Below are 14,122 nucleotides of genomic sequence, written 5' to 3' on the forward strand. Positions count from 1 at the left end.
TCCTTAAGGACTTTTGGCCACATAAGATAGCTTACTTTACTTCCAAATTGCTTTGTTTTAAAGACATGTTCACAACAGAACTGTGAGAGTCTGAAATATTTTAGTCATTTTCTGCACAACCAATGCAAGGTTAACTCTGAAGTTTTAATGTGAATTGTAAGCATGTGAGATTGAATCTTTTTCATTTTTATTCAAAGTCTTCACTGATCCTGTAAGAGATGGCACAAAGACATGCCTTCTGAGGCGGCATTGTCTATCAATTAGAGGCCTCAAGACTAACATTTCCCAAACCTCTCATGTCCCAGCTTCAAGGAGGCCTTTCCCATCCTTTTTAAGGCTTCCACTGTTCCAGGTCAGTACTCAGATTCTGCAAATAAAAGAGGAGCTGTGATGAGAGTCACTCAAAAGTTAGCAAAAAGAACTCTCAAAATCACAAGGCTTTGGGTCCCAGAGTCAAGCCTTGGAGCAGCTGGTGCACAGCCGTGTGAAATCCCACAGCATGGCCCAGGGTGCATAGATGGGCCCACTGCTGGGCTGTGCCACCCAGGATGCGAACCATGGTCCTTGCCCAGAACTTTCCACCAGACACCTAAACAGGAGAGTAGGAGCAATTGGAAAAACATATTCAATATAAATTTTTACTTGACACTTTAAGCAAGTATTACCTCTAAAATACAACAGAGTGTAAAGTGGAGATAAATCTTGTTTGTAAGGTATAGGCCCGCCAGGAGACTGTTTTGAATGGTTTAGAATGGGAGTGTTACCGAACTCAAGGGGTCTGGGACTTGGGCTGTTCCATTCCAGAACAAGACGTGATTGGCATTAGGTAGTTTTCTTGCAGCAAGGAAAGGAGACAGGGATTCACACCCAAAGCTCCGTCTCCCAGAAGGGAGGCTTAGCGATTGCTTATATGCATTCTCTGGTTAACTGTGCATCATATCTTCTTTGCAGTTGGCTACATTTATCTGGTTGAGTGCTTGTCAAGCTCACCCTGATTACAGCTGCATCTGCAAAATACTAGGCTACATTTTAACATTTAGCAAGAATAGCATTTAGTAAGAGACATACAGACCTTGAGACCCTGGTTCTATCTCACAGGAGCACATGTACAAACTAGTCATTTCAGTGGCACATGCTGAGCTGTTTTAGAGGCATGTTCCAGGGAAGCCCTTCCTTCCCAGAGGGCATAATTCTTCCATAATCATGGGAGTTTTCCACGCACCCAAGAAGCACTCTTAGATCTGGTCAAAAGGAGCCCTGCACGTTAGGATCCCATAGATCATGAGCACACAAAAATAAATCTGTTAAAGAACACAAGGGCCCGGCAGGTGTTGCTCAGTGGTTGAGCACCATGAACCAAGCGGGCGGTCACTGGTTCAAATCTCGATCAGGACACATGACTGGGTTGCAGGTTCCATCCCCAGTAGGGTGCATGCAGGAGACAGCCAATTGATGATGTTTCTCTCTCATCGATGTTTCTATCCCTTACCCCTCTCCCTTCCTCTCTCTCTAAAAATCAGTAAAAACATATTTGAAAATAAAAGAACACAAGGGCCCGTCTGCCACTTAGGATCCAGAGCTCAGCCGGTGAGCCTAAACATCTGCTGTGTGGGGTGACTGACTCAGCTCAGGCCCTGGGAAGTGCTTCTCCACAGCGTTTGTCCTGTGTCCTGGAAATGGGAGCTGAACCCTCTGCCTGTCCTGGCGGGTTGTGGGCTGATAGCCTAGAGCAGGGGTGGGCAACCCTTGGCAACATGGCACGCCAGTAACTTTTGTTGGCACGCGAAACCCTCTCTTATAATCTTCCATTTACAATTTTTTTCTTAATATCGACTTTTTTATTTGGAAGCAGAAATTTATTGATCTTAGAATTGACTTGGAAAACATTGAAAAAATGCAATTAGAGACAGGAGTACCAGAGAGAAGTGTCGAAAACGAACTATTGAGGACTTGGAATGCCATTCCAGAAAATTTTTTCTGTTTAAAAAAACTTTGCAACAGCGTTACTCTCCATGTTTTCATTCACATACGCTTTGTGAATCTTTGTTCTCAGTGATGAATTTTGTTAAGTCTCATAATAGGAGTAGCCTGATGGATGAAAGTAGTAGCTCGTGCATATCTCTGAAGGTCACGAAATATAAACCTGATGTAAAATCTCTGTCATCAGCAAAAGTGATGCAGCAGCAAAAGTCCCACTGATAATATCAAACGGAATCATAAAGTTTTCTGTCAGACTATCAGTATACATTAAAAAATAAATGTATTTTTCATCATCATATACTGTGTTTTTGTCGCTCGAATGAATTTTATTATTTCTTCAAGGTTCTTCACATAAGTACACCTTAAGAGATATCAAGTAGGCGTAACATGTTCTCAAAAAATTAGGGTTGGCACGCAGAAGAATTTTGAGTCAGAGATTTTGCTGGTTTTGGCACGCACTCACAAAAAGGTTGCCCACCCCTGGCCTAGAGCCTGTGGGGGTGGCTTTGTATGGTAGGGATACTTAGGCAGGAGAAAAGACAGGTGGACAGGTGGCACCCTTCCTCTCCATGAATACACAATATCCTTGTGTAACAAAGTGTCGTTTCCAGTAAGGAGAGGCCAGCATCCTTTTCCTGCTTCTCCTGGCATCCTAGTTCCTTGTTCTCCATGTGCTCACATGTGCCTGTGGAATTCACAACAGTGCATGTGGCGGCTGAGCAATGTTTACAGTATTAAACATATCCTTCTCAGGCTGTTTACATGTGGGTCTAGACATAACTTGCATGGAATAGGCTAATGATCCTTCACATTGGCAAGAAATAGACAGCAAACACTGGGCTGATGAACACTTTCACTTTCATAATATATTTGCTCAAATTTAATTAAATATTTTAAAAAGTGAATGAATATTTCAGCTTTATTTAAATAATTTTTATTTAAAATGTAGACATTTATTAATTACTAGAGGCCCGGTGCACCAATTCATGCACCAGTGGGGTCCCTCGGCCTGGCCTGTGGGATTGGGTGGAAACCGGCTCTCCGACATCCCCCGAGGAGTCCGAGATTGCGAGAGGGCCCAGGCCAGGCCAAGGGACCCAACCGGTGCATGATTGGGGCTGGGGAGGGACACGGGAGGTTGGCCAGCTGGGGAGGGATCGCGGGAGGGTTCCAGGGCATGTCCCACCCATCTCGCTCAGTCCCGATCGGTGGGAACCCAGCAGCAAGCTAACCTACTGGTTGGAGCATCTGCCCCCAGGTGGTCAATGCACATCATAGTGAGCGGTTGAGTGGCCTTAGCATATCATTAGCATATTACGCTGTTGGAGACCGGGTGTAAGCTGACATGGTCCTTGCACCTGAAGGGGCTAGCAAGGCTGGGACCCTTACCCACAGTTTTCCCAGACTTGTTTGGATGGCGGTTATCAGTAGAATGAGAGCAACCTTTGTAGAATGAGAACAGCCTTTCATGGCTTATCAAGAAGTCTGTAACTATTTACTGAGATTTGCTGTACCGAGAATTTGTCCTTCTGCTCTGTCCCTCCCTTAGAGATTAAGAGGAACAAAGAATACATTCCTCTTGACAGACCTCCTATTCAGTGTCTTGTGTATAAAAAGCATTGTGTGGTTAATAAACTTGCTGCAGTTCCTCGATTGAGCTGCAGTCCTCCCAATCCCGCTCTCCTGTCTTTCTTTCTTTTCTTAATTCCCACCTCCCTACCTCAGCCCAGCTCAACCTGTCAGGCTGGCCCTGACAAACTGGCACCCGGAGACCACGGACCTGAGGACTTGGGAAGCAGATGGTGAGGAACTCCTCCGGATAAAGAGTGCACTCGTTAAGGTAAGGGAGGAGAAATTTTTTTGATAGTCGGGAGTAAAGCATGGGACAGTTAGAATCTAGGGAAAATGCCCTTTATGGGCAAATGTTAAAGTCTATGCCCAACAAAAAGGAGAAGCAGTGTGATGGCACAAAACAGGGGTCTAAAAAAGACAGTATATTAAAAAGGAATAATGTAAATTTTAAAGACAAATTAAATCCTCAAGATGAGGAGGATCTTGAGGAAGCTGCTGCCCTTTATCATGATGATGATACAGGTGTTGTTCAGGCAAAAGAGGAGGAAGAATATTTTTCTGCTGGAACTGAAGAGGGTAGTAATATAGAGGATGTGTTAGAACACTTTTTAGAAGCATTAGAGGATGTGTTAGAACACTTTTTAGAAACATTAAAGCTTCTTGGCAAGAAAAAGAGAAGCCGCGGGGGCCGTTCCCGCTGCTCTCCGCTGCCTTGTGCAGCACCAGTTCCACTTTCCCCTCTCCAGATGGCTTTGCAGGAGGCACGAAAGTGTGGTGAGGAATTGGGCATTCACGCCTTCCCCGTTATGGAACAGGTGAACCCTAACACGGGACAGTGTGAGCGTACTTATGACCCGCTTCCTTTTAAAACCTTGAAGGAGTTCAAAACAGCCTGTGCTCAGTATGGGCCTACTTCCCCTTTAACCATCTTGGAAACTATAGCCTCAGAGGCTCTCCCACCTAATGATTGGAGAGCTATTACCAAGGCTTGGTTATCAGGAGGGGATTATCTCTTGTGGAAATCAGAATATGATGAAAAGGCTAAGGAACAAGCTTCTCGTAATCGAGCTGCCCAGATTAATATTTCTTATGAAATGCTGGTAGGAGAAGGAGCCTATGCTGATACCCGTAATCAAATTCAATACCCCCAGGAAGCTTATGGACAGATTAATGGAGCTGGGATCAGAGCCTGGAAAAAGTTACCCACCTCTGGTCAGAAAACAGAGGAGCTCTCAAAAATTATTCAAGGGCCAGATGAAAAGTATCAGGATTTTGTCTCTTGGCTATTACAGGCTGTTGGCCGAGTAGTGGTGGATGGAGAGGCTGGCATGTTAATAGTTAAACAGCTGGCATATGAAAATGCCAACACTGCCTGTCAAGCTGCATTGCGGCCCTATCAAAGAAAGGGGACTCTCTCAGATTATATCCGCATTTGTGCAGATATTGGTCCCTCATATATGCAAGGAGTTGCCATTGTGGCCGCATTAAAGGGAACCACCATTGAAGGAATTCTTCAGCAACAGTTTAGCACAGGGAAAAGTCATACACACAAGTGTTTCACTTGTGGAGGAACAGGACACATGGCAAAACAGTGTCCCTCTAATAAAGGGGTTAATAAAGGAAATGGCAGAGGTCCCAAACAACCTGCACTATGCCCTAAATGTAAAAGAGGAAAACATTGGGCAAATGAGTATAGATCTAAAACAGATGTCCAGGGAAAGTCTTTGCTTCAACAGCAGTCGGGAAACTCCCAAAAGGGGCCAGCCCAGCCCCGGCAAATAATAGGGGCATTGTCTGTTTACCCTCCTGTCCTTGTGCCATCTCAAGGCCAGCTGGCTGCACAGCACCCAGCCTGCCCCAGGGAGCAAAATGGATACAAGAGTTATTCCAAGCAACCCCCGGAAGTGCCTGGTTGGACCTTGGATCCATAGGGCGATATGTATTAACTCCAGAATTGGGACCACAGGCCATCCCTACAGGAGTGTATGGACCTACTCCTAAAGGGATGTTTGGCCTTTTACTAGGTAGAAGCAGCTTAACTATGAAAGGATTACAAATTTTTCCAGGAGTAATTGATGCAGATTATAAGGGGGAAATTAAAATTATGGTCTCTGCCCCCAGAGATATCATCACCATCACCTCAGACATGAAAATTGCTCAATTTATTTTGCTCCCTCTGCCTGCCACAGGCAGTCTACTTTCCACAGAGTCTCAGGGGGCCAGGGGTTTTAGCTCCTCGGACAAGGCATATTGGGTACAAGCTATTTCTCATTCAAGGACTGAGAGAACCTTACTTACACAAGGGAAAAGATTTACAGGGATTTTAGATACAGGAGCAGATATTTCTGTCATAAGCTTAGCTCACTGGCCTAAACAGTGGCCCTGTAGAGAAGCTATGACACAACTTCAAGGAATAGGTCAGACCAACTCTCCTTTACAGAGTTCACAAATGTTTAAGTGGCAAGACAATGAAGGTCACTCTGGGTTATTTCAGCCATATATCTTGCCAGGGATCCCTGTGAATTTATGGGCTCGAGGGTCTGTTTGTGTATTTCCTGAAGGGGACTCTGAGCCCCGTTGGATCCCCAACCGCTATGTCCGGCCCTTTCAAGGTCAAGATGGAGGACGAAGTGGAACAAGAACTCACTCCACCATTCAAGAGGCTACGAATCGGTCCACTAGCGCCTGTGCCGCCACCGCCACCACGGAGATCACGGACGACTCGGAGGACATCTCCACCAACTTGGGGACAGTTAAAGAAGCTGACAATGGAGGCCGAGGCCATGGTCGTTCGCCAAGGAGCACAACGAACTGCTGAGACTTTGTTTCTAGCCATGCTGTAAATTTTGGCTGTTCAGGTCTTACTGCTTGTGTACCTCCTTACCTTCTCCTTATTGGAATTGTAGATATTGTACTTAAGGGCAACTTGTATACAATTTCTTGTACTCATTGCAACTTGTCTAACTGTGTGTCTAGATACAACTTTGGTTATGAGGTGGTTGTATCACATCAGCCTTCCTTTGTCATGCTCCCAGTTAATATTACTGGACCTTGGTACAGGGATACAGGCTCCCAGGTATTAAGAGAACTGAATGATTTGCTAAGCCATCCTAAGAGGTTCATCAGAGTGCTTATTGCTTGTCTCGTGGCTCTAGTCTCCCTCATTGCTACTGCCACTACTGCAGCCATAGCTTTAACCCAAGAAATAAACACAGCTCATTTTGTGGATGGTTTGGCAAAAAACATTTCGGATGGCTTAGGAGCTCAAGAGCTCATAGATAAGAAAATAGAACAAAGTCTCAATGCACTAGAAGAAGCTGTGCTCCTTATAGGAGATCAAATGCACAGCTTGAAAGTGCGTTCTACCCTTTGGTGTCATGCTGAGTTTGATTGGATTTGTGTCACCCCTAAGATATATAATGGTACTATGTGGCATTGGGATCGAGTTCGCAACCACCTGTTAGGAGTTTGGGATCAGACTAACTTTACTTTAGATATCAGTAGATTACATGGAGAGATTCAAGCTGTTAATGATGCAGGTTCTGCTCTGTTGCCTCCTAGCGAAGTAGCACAGAATATTTTTAATGAAATTCAAAGCCTTATGTCCTTTCATGGATTACAGTCTTTTATTTGGTCTCTATTAATTGTTGTTATCCTTGCTCTCATTATTCTCTGTTTACTTCCAGTCTGCTTCCGAACCATCGGATCCAGCATCCGATCCCTGCAAATAGGACTACATGAACTTCGCCTAAAAAACAAGGAAGGGGGATCTGTTGGAGACCGGGTGTAAGCTGACATGGTCCTTGCACCTGAAGGGGCTAGCAAGGCTGGGACCCTTACCCACACAGTTTTCCCAGACTTGTTTGGATGGTGGTTATCAGTAGAATGAGAGCAACCTTTGTAGAATGAGAACAGCCTTTCATGGCTTATCAAGAAGTCTATAACTATTTACTGAGATTTGCTGTACCGAGAATTTGTCCTTCTGCTCTGTCCCTCCCTTAGAGATTAAGAGGAACAAAGAATACATTCCTCTTAACAGACCTCCTATTCAGTGTCTTGTGTATAAAAAGCATTGTGTGGTTAATAAACTTGCTGCAGTTCCTCGATTGAGCTGCAGTCCTCCCGATCCTGCTCTCCTGTCTTTCTTTCTTTTCTTAATTCCCACCTCCCTACCTCAGCCTGGCTCAACCGGTCAGGCTGGCCCTGACATTACGCTTTGATTGGTTAAATGGCCAACCGGTGGACTGGACACTTAGCATATTAGGCTTTTATTATATAAGACTAAAGGCCCGGTGCACAAAAATTTGTGCACTCGGGGCGGGGGGGGGCGGTGAGGGGGGTCCCTCAGCCTGGCCTGTGCCCTCTCACAGTCTGGGACCACTCAGGGGATGATCACCTGCTGGCTTAGGCCCGCTCCCCAGGGGATTGGGCCTAAGATGGCAATCAGACATCCCTCTGGCAGCCCGGCAGCCCTCGGGGGATGTCCACTTGCCAGCAGGGAGCAGGCCTAAACTGCAGTCGGATGTCCTTAGTGCTGCTGAGGAGGCAGGAGAGGCTCCCACCACCACCGCTGTACTGGCAGCCATCAGCCTGGCTTGTGGCTGAGCAGAGCTCCTCCCATGTGAGAGCGCCCTGACCACCAGAGGGCAGCTCCTGCATTGAGTGTCTGCCCCCTGGTGGTCAGTGTGTGTAATAGTGACCACTCATTCCTAGTCCTTCTGCTTTTAGGGACAGTTTGCATATTACCCTTTTACTATATAGGATAGAGGCCTGGTGCACAGGTGTGAGCCAGCTGGTTTGCCCTGAAGGGTGTTCCGGATCAGTGTGGGGGTCCCGCTTGGGTGCCTGGCCAGCCTGGATGAGGGGCTGATGGCTGTTTGCAGCTGGTCGCACCCCCTTCAGGGTGGGGGTCCCCACTGGGGTGCCTGGTCAGCCTGGATGAGGGGCTGATGGCTGTTTGCAGCTGGTCACACCCCTTCAGGGTGGGGGTCCCCACTGGGGTGCCTGACGAGTCTCGGTGAGGGGCTGAGGGCCATTTTCAGGCTGGCAGGTGACTGAAGCTCCCAACCTCTCCTTTTTTTCTTTTTCTTTTTTATTCTGGGATTTATTTACCTTCTATGGCTGTCACTGGAGCTGAGAGCCGGCTTTAGCTCTGAGGTCCAGCTTGAGGCCTCGGCTGCTGAAAGCAGGTATCTGGGTTTGTTTGGCTTCTATAATTGAAACACTGTTGCAACTCCAGCTCTGAGGCCAGCTGGCTGAAAGCAGGTTTCTGGGGTTTGTTTAGCTTCTATAATTGCAACATTGTTTCTTAGAGTGCAGCTCAGAGGCCGGCAGCGGCAGGCGGGGAACCTTGGCTTCCTCCATCACTGGAGCAAGCAAGCCTCCTGTTCGCTTCAGCTGCCTGGCTGCCGGCCGCCATCTTGGTTGGCAGTTAATTTGCATATCGCCCTGATTAGCCAATGGGAAGTGTGTTGGACGTATGGTTAATTACCATGTTTGTCTATTATTAGATAGGATAGTTTGCTTTTGTCTCTTAATTTTGTAGATAACTTTGAAGATTTTTTTAAAAAGACATTCAACATTATTTTCCAATTAAGGTTTCATCCACCAGAAACCATTTGTTGTCTATCCTATCATTATAGATTCTCAAGAAGTTACTTTACCTCTCTCTGCAGTCAGGGATTCTTTTTCCACCCCATGTAATGAACCTGCATGCTTAGTTTGAGCCTGATCCTCCTTTGACCACAGAATAGATAAAACAAAACAAAAAAAAACAAAAACATCTGGCAAACACAAGAAATCAAAGAGCCTTTCAGGTATTGATTAATAGTTATCAAATTACCTCTTAGCTATTTTTTCTTTTCCAGAGCAAGTTTATTCTAAACTTTATTATTATTTACACTTCATTAGTTCTGTCTGTTTCTTTGCTTTGCTCTTGCCCATTTCTTCCCTTTCCTGTTTGCTTCCTTCTCACCTTAAACACCCTGGTGCCTTACCAGAGCTTCCAGGATAAAATCCAGAATTATTAGGGTGCCTTAGGAGGCCTGCCCTGAGGTGGGCACAGGTGATCTCTGGCTTCAGTCTCCCCTCTCTCTCACCATTTTTTCCCACTCCAGCACTGCTGCCTCTCTCTCCAATAAATGTGTTCCTAGCTTAGAACTTTGCACTCACTGTGTGTATCAGTTGGAATTGGACCAGAAAAAGAGAAGCCACACTAACAGTTGTTTTTTTAAAGGAGAGAAAGATTTAATTCAGAGAATTCGATGCATAACAAGAAAGGGTTGGAAGAGGTGGTTGATCTTAGCTTTGCAGGGATAGCCCAGCACCAGATAATCAGGGAGTCTGGAAACCGCTGCTGATGGGCACAGCTGCTCAGGCAGCTGACCTGGGGGGAATCGGAGCTGTGGCACCTGCAACACCAAGCCCTGCATTTGCTAAACCCCACACATCCACCTGCACCTGAATGGCGGCCTCCTCTCATACCACCATTTCTCAGGGACAGAAAAAACACTTCAGTGAGTGGTTCTGGAAATACAGTTCCCAGGCTTCTAGCCCTGGTGCAGGGGGAGCCCAGAGGCATGGGAGCGAAGGAAACTGACCAGAAGAGCAGATTCTTCTACCGCCACCCCCACTTCTTCCCAAGATCAGCTCTTTCTAGAGGTCGTTTAACCACTCCTCCACCCCATACTCCTGCTCACATGACCTACTTCTCTCGTCGCTTATTAGTACCTAAAAGGATCATATTGTTTACTTGTTTATGTTTGATCTTCTGCTACTAAACTATAATTGCAGTGATAGCAAACGCCTCATGGCTGTGGACCCTACACTGCTAGTGTAGTCCCTACACACATGGCGTAGACCCTGCACTTACAGTGTAGACCTGTACTCACACTGTAGTCACAGGAAGACCCTGCATTCACAGTGTAGACCTGTACTCACACTGTAGTCACATGTAGACCCTGCACTCACAGTGTAGACCTGCACTTACAGTATAGACCCTGTACTCACAGTGTGGCCCCTGCACTCACAGTGTAGATCCTGCACTCACAATGTAGACCCTATACTCACAGTGTAGACCAAGCATGTCAAACTCACGGCTGGCAGGCCACATGCCTTGTTTATTTGGCCTGTATTAGTTTTTGAGTTTGACATGCTTGGTGTAGACCCTACACTCACATATAGACCCTGTACTTACATGTAGACCCTGCACTCACAGTGTAGACCCTGTACTCATAGTGTAGACCCTATATTCACATGTAGACCCTGAACTCCCAGTGTAGACCCTGCACTCACATGTAGATTCTGCACTCACAGTGTAGACCTTGTACTCACAGTGTAGATCCTTTGTGGTAGTGGCCACACAGCCTAACCAGTGTGCTGCCTAACCCTTTACGAGAAAAGTTTGTGACCTGCTCTACAGTCTTAACTTCCTTTAGATTATTTTGTGGTTTACTTGATTGATTAGAACAAAACTTTTTTCTTAATTAAGAAAATATTTACTATTATTTTTCTGGAAGAATTTAAAAAACTGATAAAAACGGGATGCACAGTCCAGCCAGGTAGCTGCAGACCTTCACTGTGTTCATCTCCGTCATGTGCTAGGGTTTACGTCCTTTGGGGTGTGTCTGGAATACAGAGATTAGCTAGAAATGTGCCTTAATGGCACCTCTTTGGGGACATTGCCTGGATTAATAGCTAACAATTGATCGTGGGGAATTTCCAAGGTAATGTTTATAGCTTTTGTCACCTGGCTCCGGTTCAGCTCTTTCTGATAAAGGAGAACAGGAAGGAGGACAGCTGCTAGTCCCCTCCAACCTGGCCTGGCTGCAACACTCGGGAGCCGGGCTTGGTCTTGTCAGCTCCTACAGATGTTCTTCCTGCCAGATGTGTCCTTGTTACTTGAAAGAAAAATTTTCTGTGGACTCAAGTTCAGTAGGAGTTCAGTTAACCAGGGAGAAGTCTTTCATACAGACAGCTGGGCCTGGATGCATGCAATGTTTAATTTTAAGTGTTAACTCTGTTCTTCCAAAGGTTTTTCTAGTCACTCCACCTGGGCCTGCTCTATACCCTTTGCTCCCACAGCACCCACCCCTCTGTCCCTCTTTGCTCATGTGTCTGGGACAGTTTGTTGGTGTTGTTACTTCATACCTCTGTGTTTGGTAGAACATTTTAGTTCTCCCATAAACTTTCACAGACAGACTCTTTAAGATGCTCAGCAGTCACCGGGTCCTCCAATCTCATGGGTTTCACCCTCCTTCGAAGGCAATTGTGGTTATAAAAAGCAAAAGATATATTTTGGTTACCATGGTGAAGTTGGGATGCTGTGGAGAAGAAACTTAGAGCAGAGGGATCCTACCCTGGTTTGTGGGTCAGGGAAGAAAAGAGCCAAGGGCTGAAGTCTGAACAGGAACTGGCCATGAACGTAGGGGAGCAGGACCCATCCAGGCAAAGGCAAGAGTAGGTGTGGAGACTGAGGTAGGAAGGTTCTGGAATTAGAAGAATCGAAATAAAGCTAGAGTATGTGGGTTGTGGAGAAAGGATAGGGAATGACTTGTAATGAGACTGCAGGGTTGAAAGGGGCATGTCTTGCCCAACATTATAGGATCTGTTGGAATTCTGAACTTTCTTCTGTGAGTGGTGGGTCTGCTCTCAGCAGGGCAGTGAGGGTTCCATTTCTTGCTATGTAGACAGCAGATTGGAAAGGGATAAAGACAGAGATGGAGAGACCGTGAGGATGCTGTTCTGACAGACAAATAAGTGGAGTGGATTGGATTTAGGTATGGCAATGGTGGTAGAAAGAAGTCAATGGATTGAGCATATTTCCACAAGGGGACTTACAGGTTGGTGATGGCGTGGTCAGGAATTGCTCCAGGTTCTGAAGGCCAGGTGTGGCAGGAGCAGCTGTGTGGCTGGGGGTGTTCTGGGTGAGGGCAAGATTGTAACTTTGGGGTGAGTCATGTAGAATGGGAAATATGATGTCCATGGAGACGTCGAGTAGGCTGTTGAAAAGACAGCCTGAGATTCAGAAAAGGACCAAAGAGGAGGAGACCTCACAGGAGCCACAGGAGAGGAAAAGCAGAAAGCTGTGCCAAGGAAAGAGGACATTTCAGGAGAGAGCAAACGACTCTAAGAAGACAAATCATGCTAAGAGCTGGGGGTGAGGAGCCTGGACCTGGTGCACTGGACTTAGCAACATGGAGCTTGGGCAAGAGCCATGTTGGGTGGAGAGTTGGGCTAAAGAAAGAAGGTGAGTGGTGACTTGTTATATTTAGATTTCTCTTGGATTCTCTAACCAACAAGAGCCCCGCTCAGGCATCAGGGAAAATGTCTTCAGGAATCACTTTGAAACACTAATGCACTTACCTACGTGGGCATCCTCTACACCTTAGGAGCTGGCCGGGAGACCACGGAGTTGTTATGTTTCTAATCCAATGTCTTTTACACATGAACCCGGGAGCCCTGCCCTTTACCATAATGGACTCAGGAAAAAATTTAGCAGAGTCATTGAGCTCAGTGCAGATAGCATCTCTGTGGTAACCGCCACCTTTCTGAGCCCCTGGAGGCAAAGGTCAGGTTTGTTCCTGCTACTGGGCCAAGTGTCCTTTGGTCAGTGAGATCAGGATAAGGGGGGAAAAAAGAAAGAAAGAGGCCTCCTTTTTACAGAGGTGACAAAGACGGACATAGAAAGTGTGCTTAAAGGAATATCAGGAATGTCGGCTACCCCAAACATCTCCCCACCCGCTGCTCACTAGTGGGGTCTCTAAGTTTGCCAGCAGAGCTTCGTTTCCCTGGGGTCAGGGATTATGCCCCATTAAAAACTGGGTGCACCTGGAAGGACAAAGGAAGGAGAAGGCGTAAAGGTCGGCAGGGAGAGTCAGAGTCCTAACCAAACAGGAACCCCAAAGGGGAGATAGGAAAACACGCACCTGACTTCCTTCTTGAATTTGCTGAGTCATGACCCACATGGGGTGTTAAAGGCACAGTCTGAGCATTCAGGCTCCCTTGTGAGGAAGGTATTCTCTCAGGGCTGCTTTGCAAGGGTGTTGAGGTTGTGCACTGCTCACCTTCAGGGCACGGTGTGTATCTCCGCCCTAATGGCAGTTTGCTGAAGGTGAGGTGAGCCTGGGTGAAGGGTGGAGTCATTAAAATGTATGTTTCCGCATGGCAAAGTGAGTCTTTTTCATTCTTTATTTGTAACATGTAACCCAGGACAACACATAACTGAGTGTTTGGATGATTTTTACAATGTCGATGGTGAAAGTGTCTTTTATTCCAGTTTCTTTATTTAAAAACCAATAGAATAGAGGCCATGCTTGGGTCGGTGAATATGGGAATTTCAGATTCAAGGCACCTTGCACCTGCTTAAGGGATGGAGGGCAGAGGCCTGGCTGGGGTCCTTCTCTGTCTGTTAGAAGGTGTGTGAGCAAGACAAGCAATCTTACATGGGACTGAGAGTACAAACCCAGGTATGTTTGACATACGAAGACAAGTAGGTATGTTTATTGCCTCACATGGCTTACATGTGTGAGTATGTATGAGTGTGTGCATGTGTGAATATGTGTGAGTGTGT

Source organism: Myotis lucifugus, unplaced genomic scaffold (assembly GCF_000147115.1).
Source record: "Myotis lucifugus unplaced genomic scaffold, Myoluc2.0 scaffold_3, whole genome shotgun sequence".
Taxonomy (NCBI): domain Eukaryota; kingdom Metazoa; phylum Chordata; class Mammalia; order Chiroptera; family Vespertilionidae; genus Myotis; species Myotis lucifugus.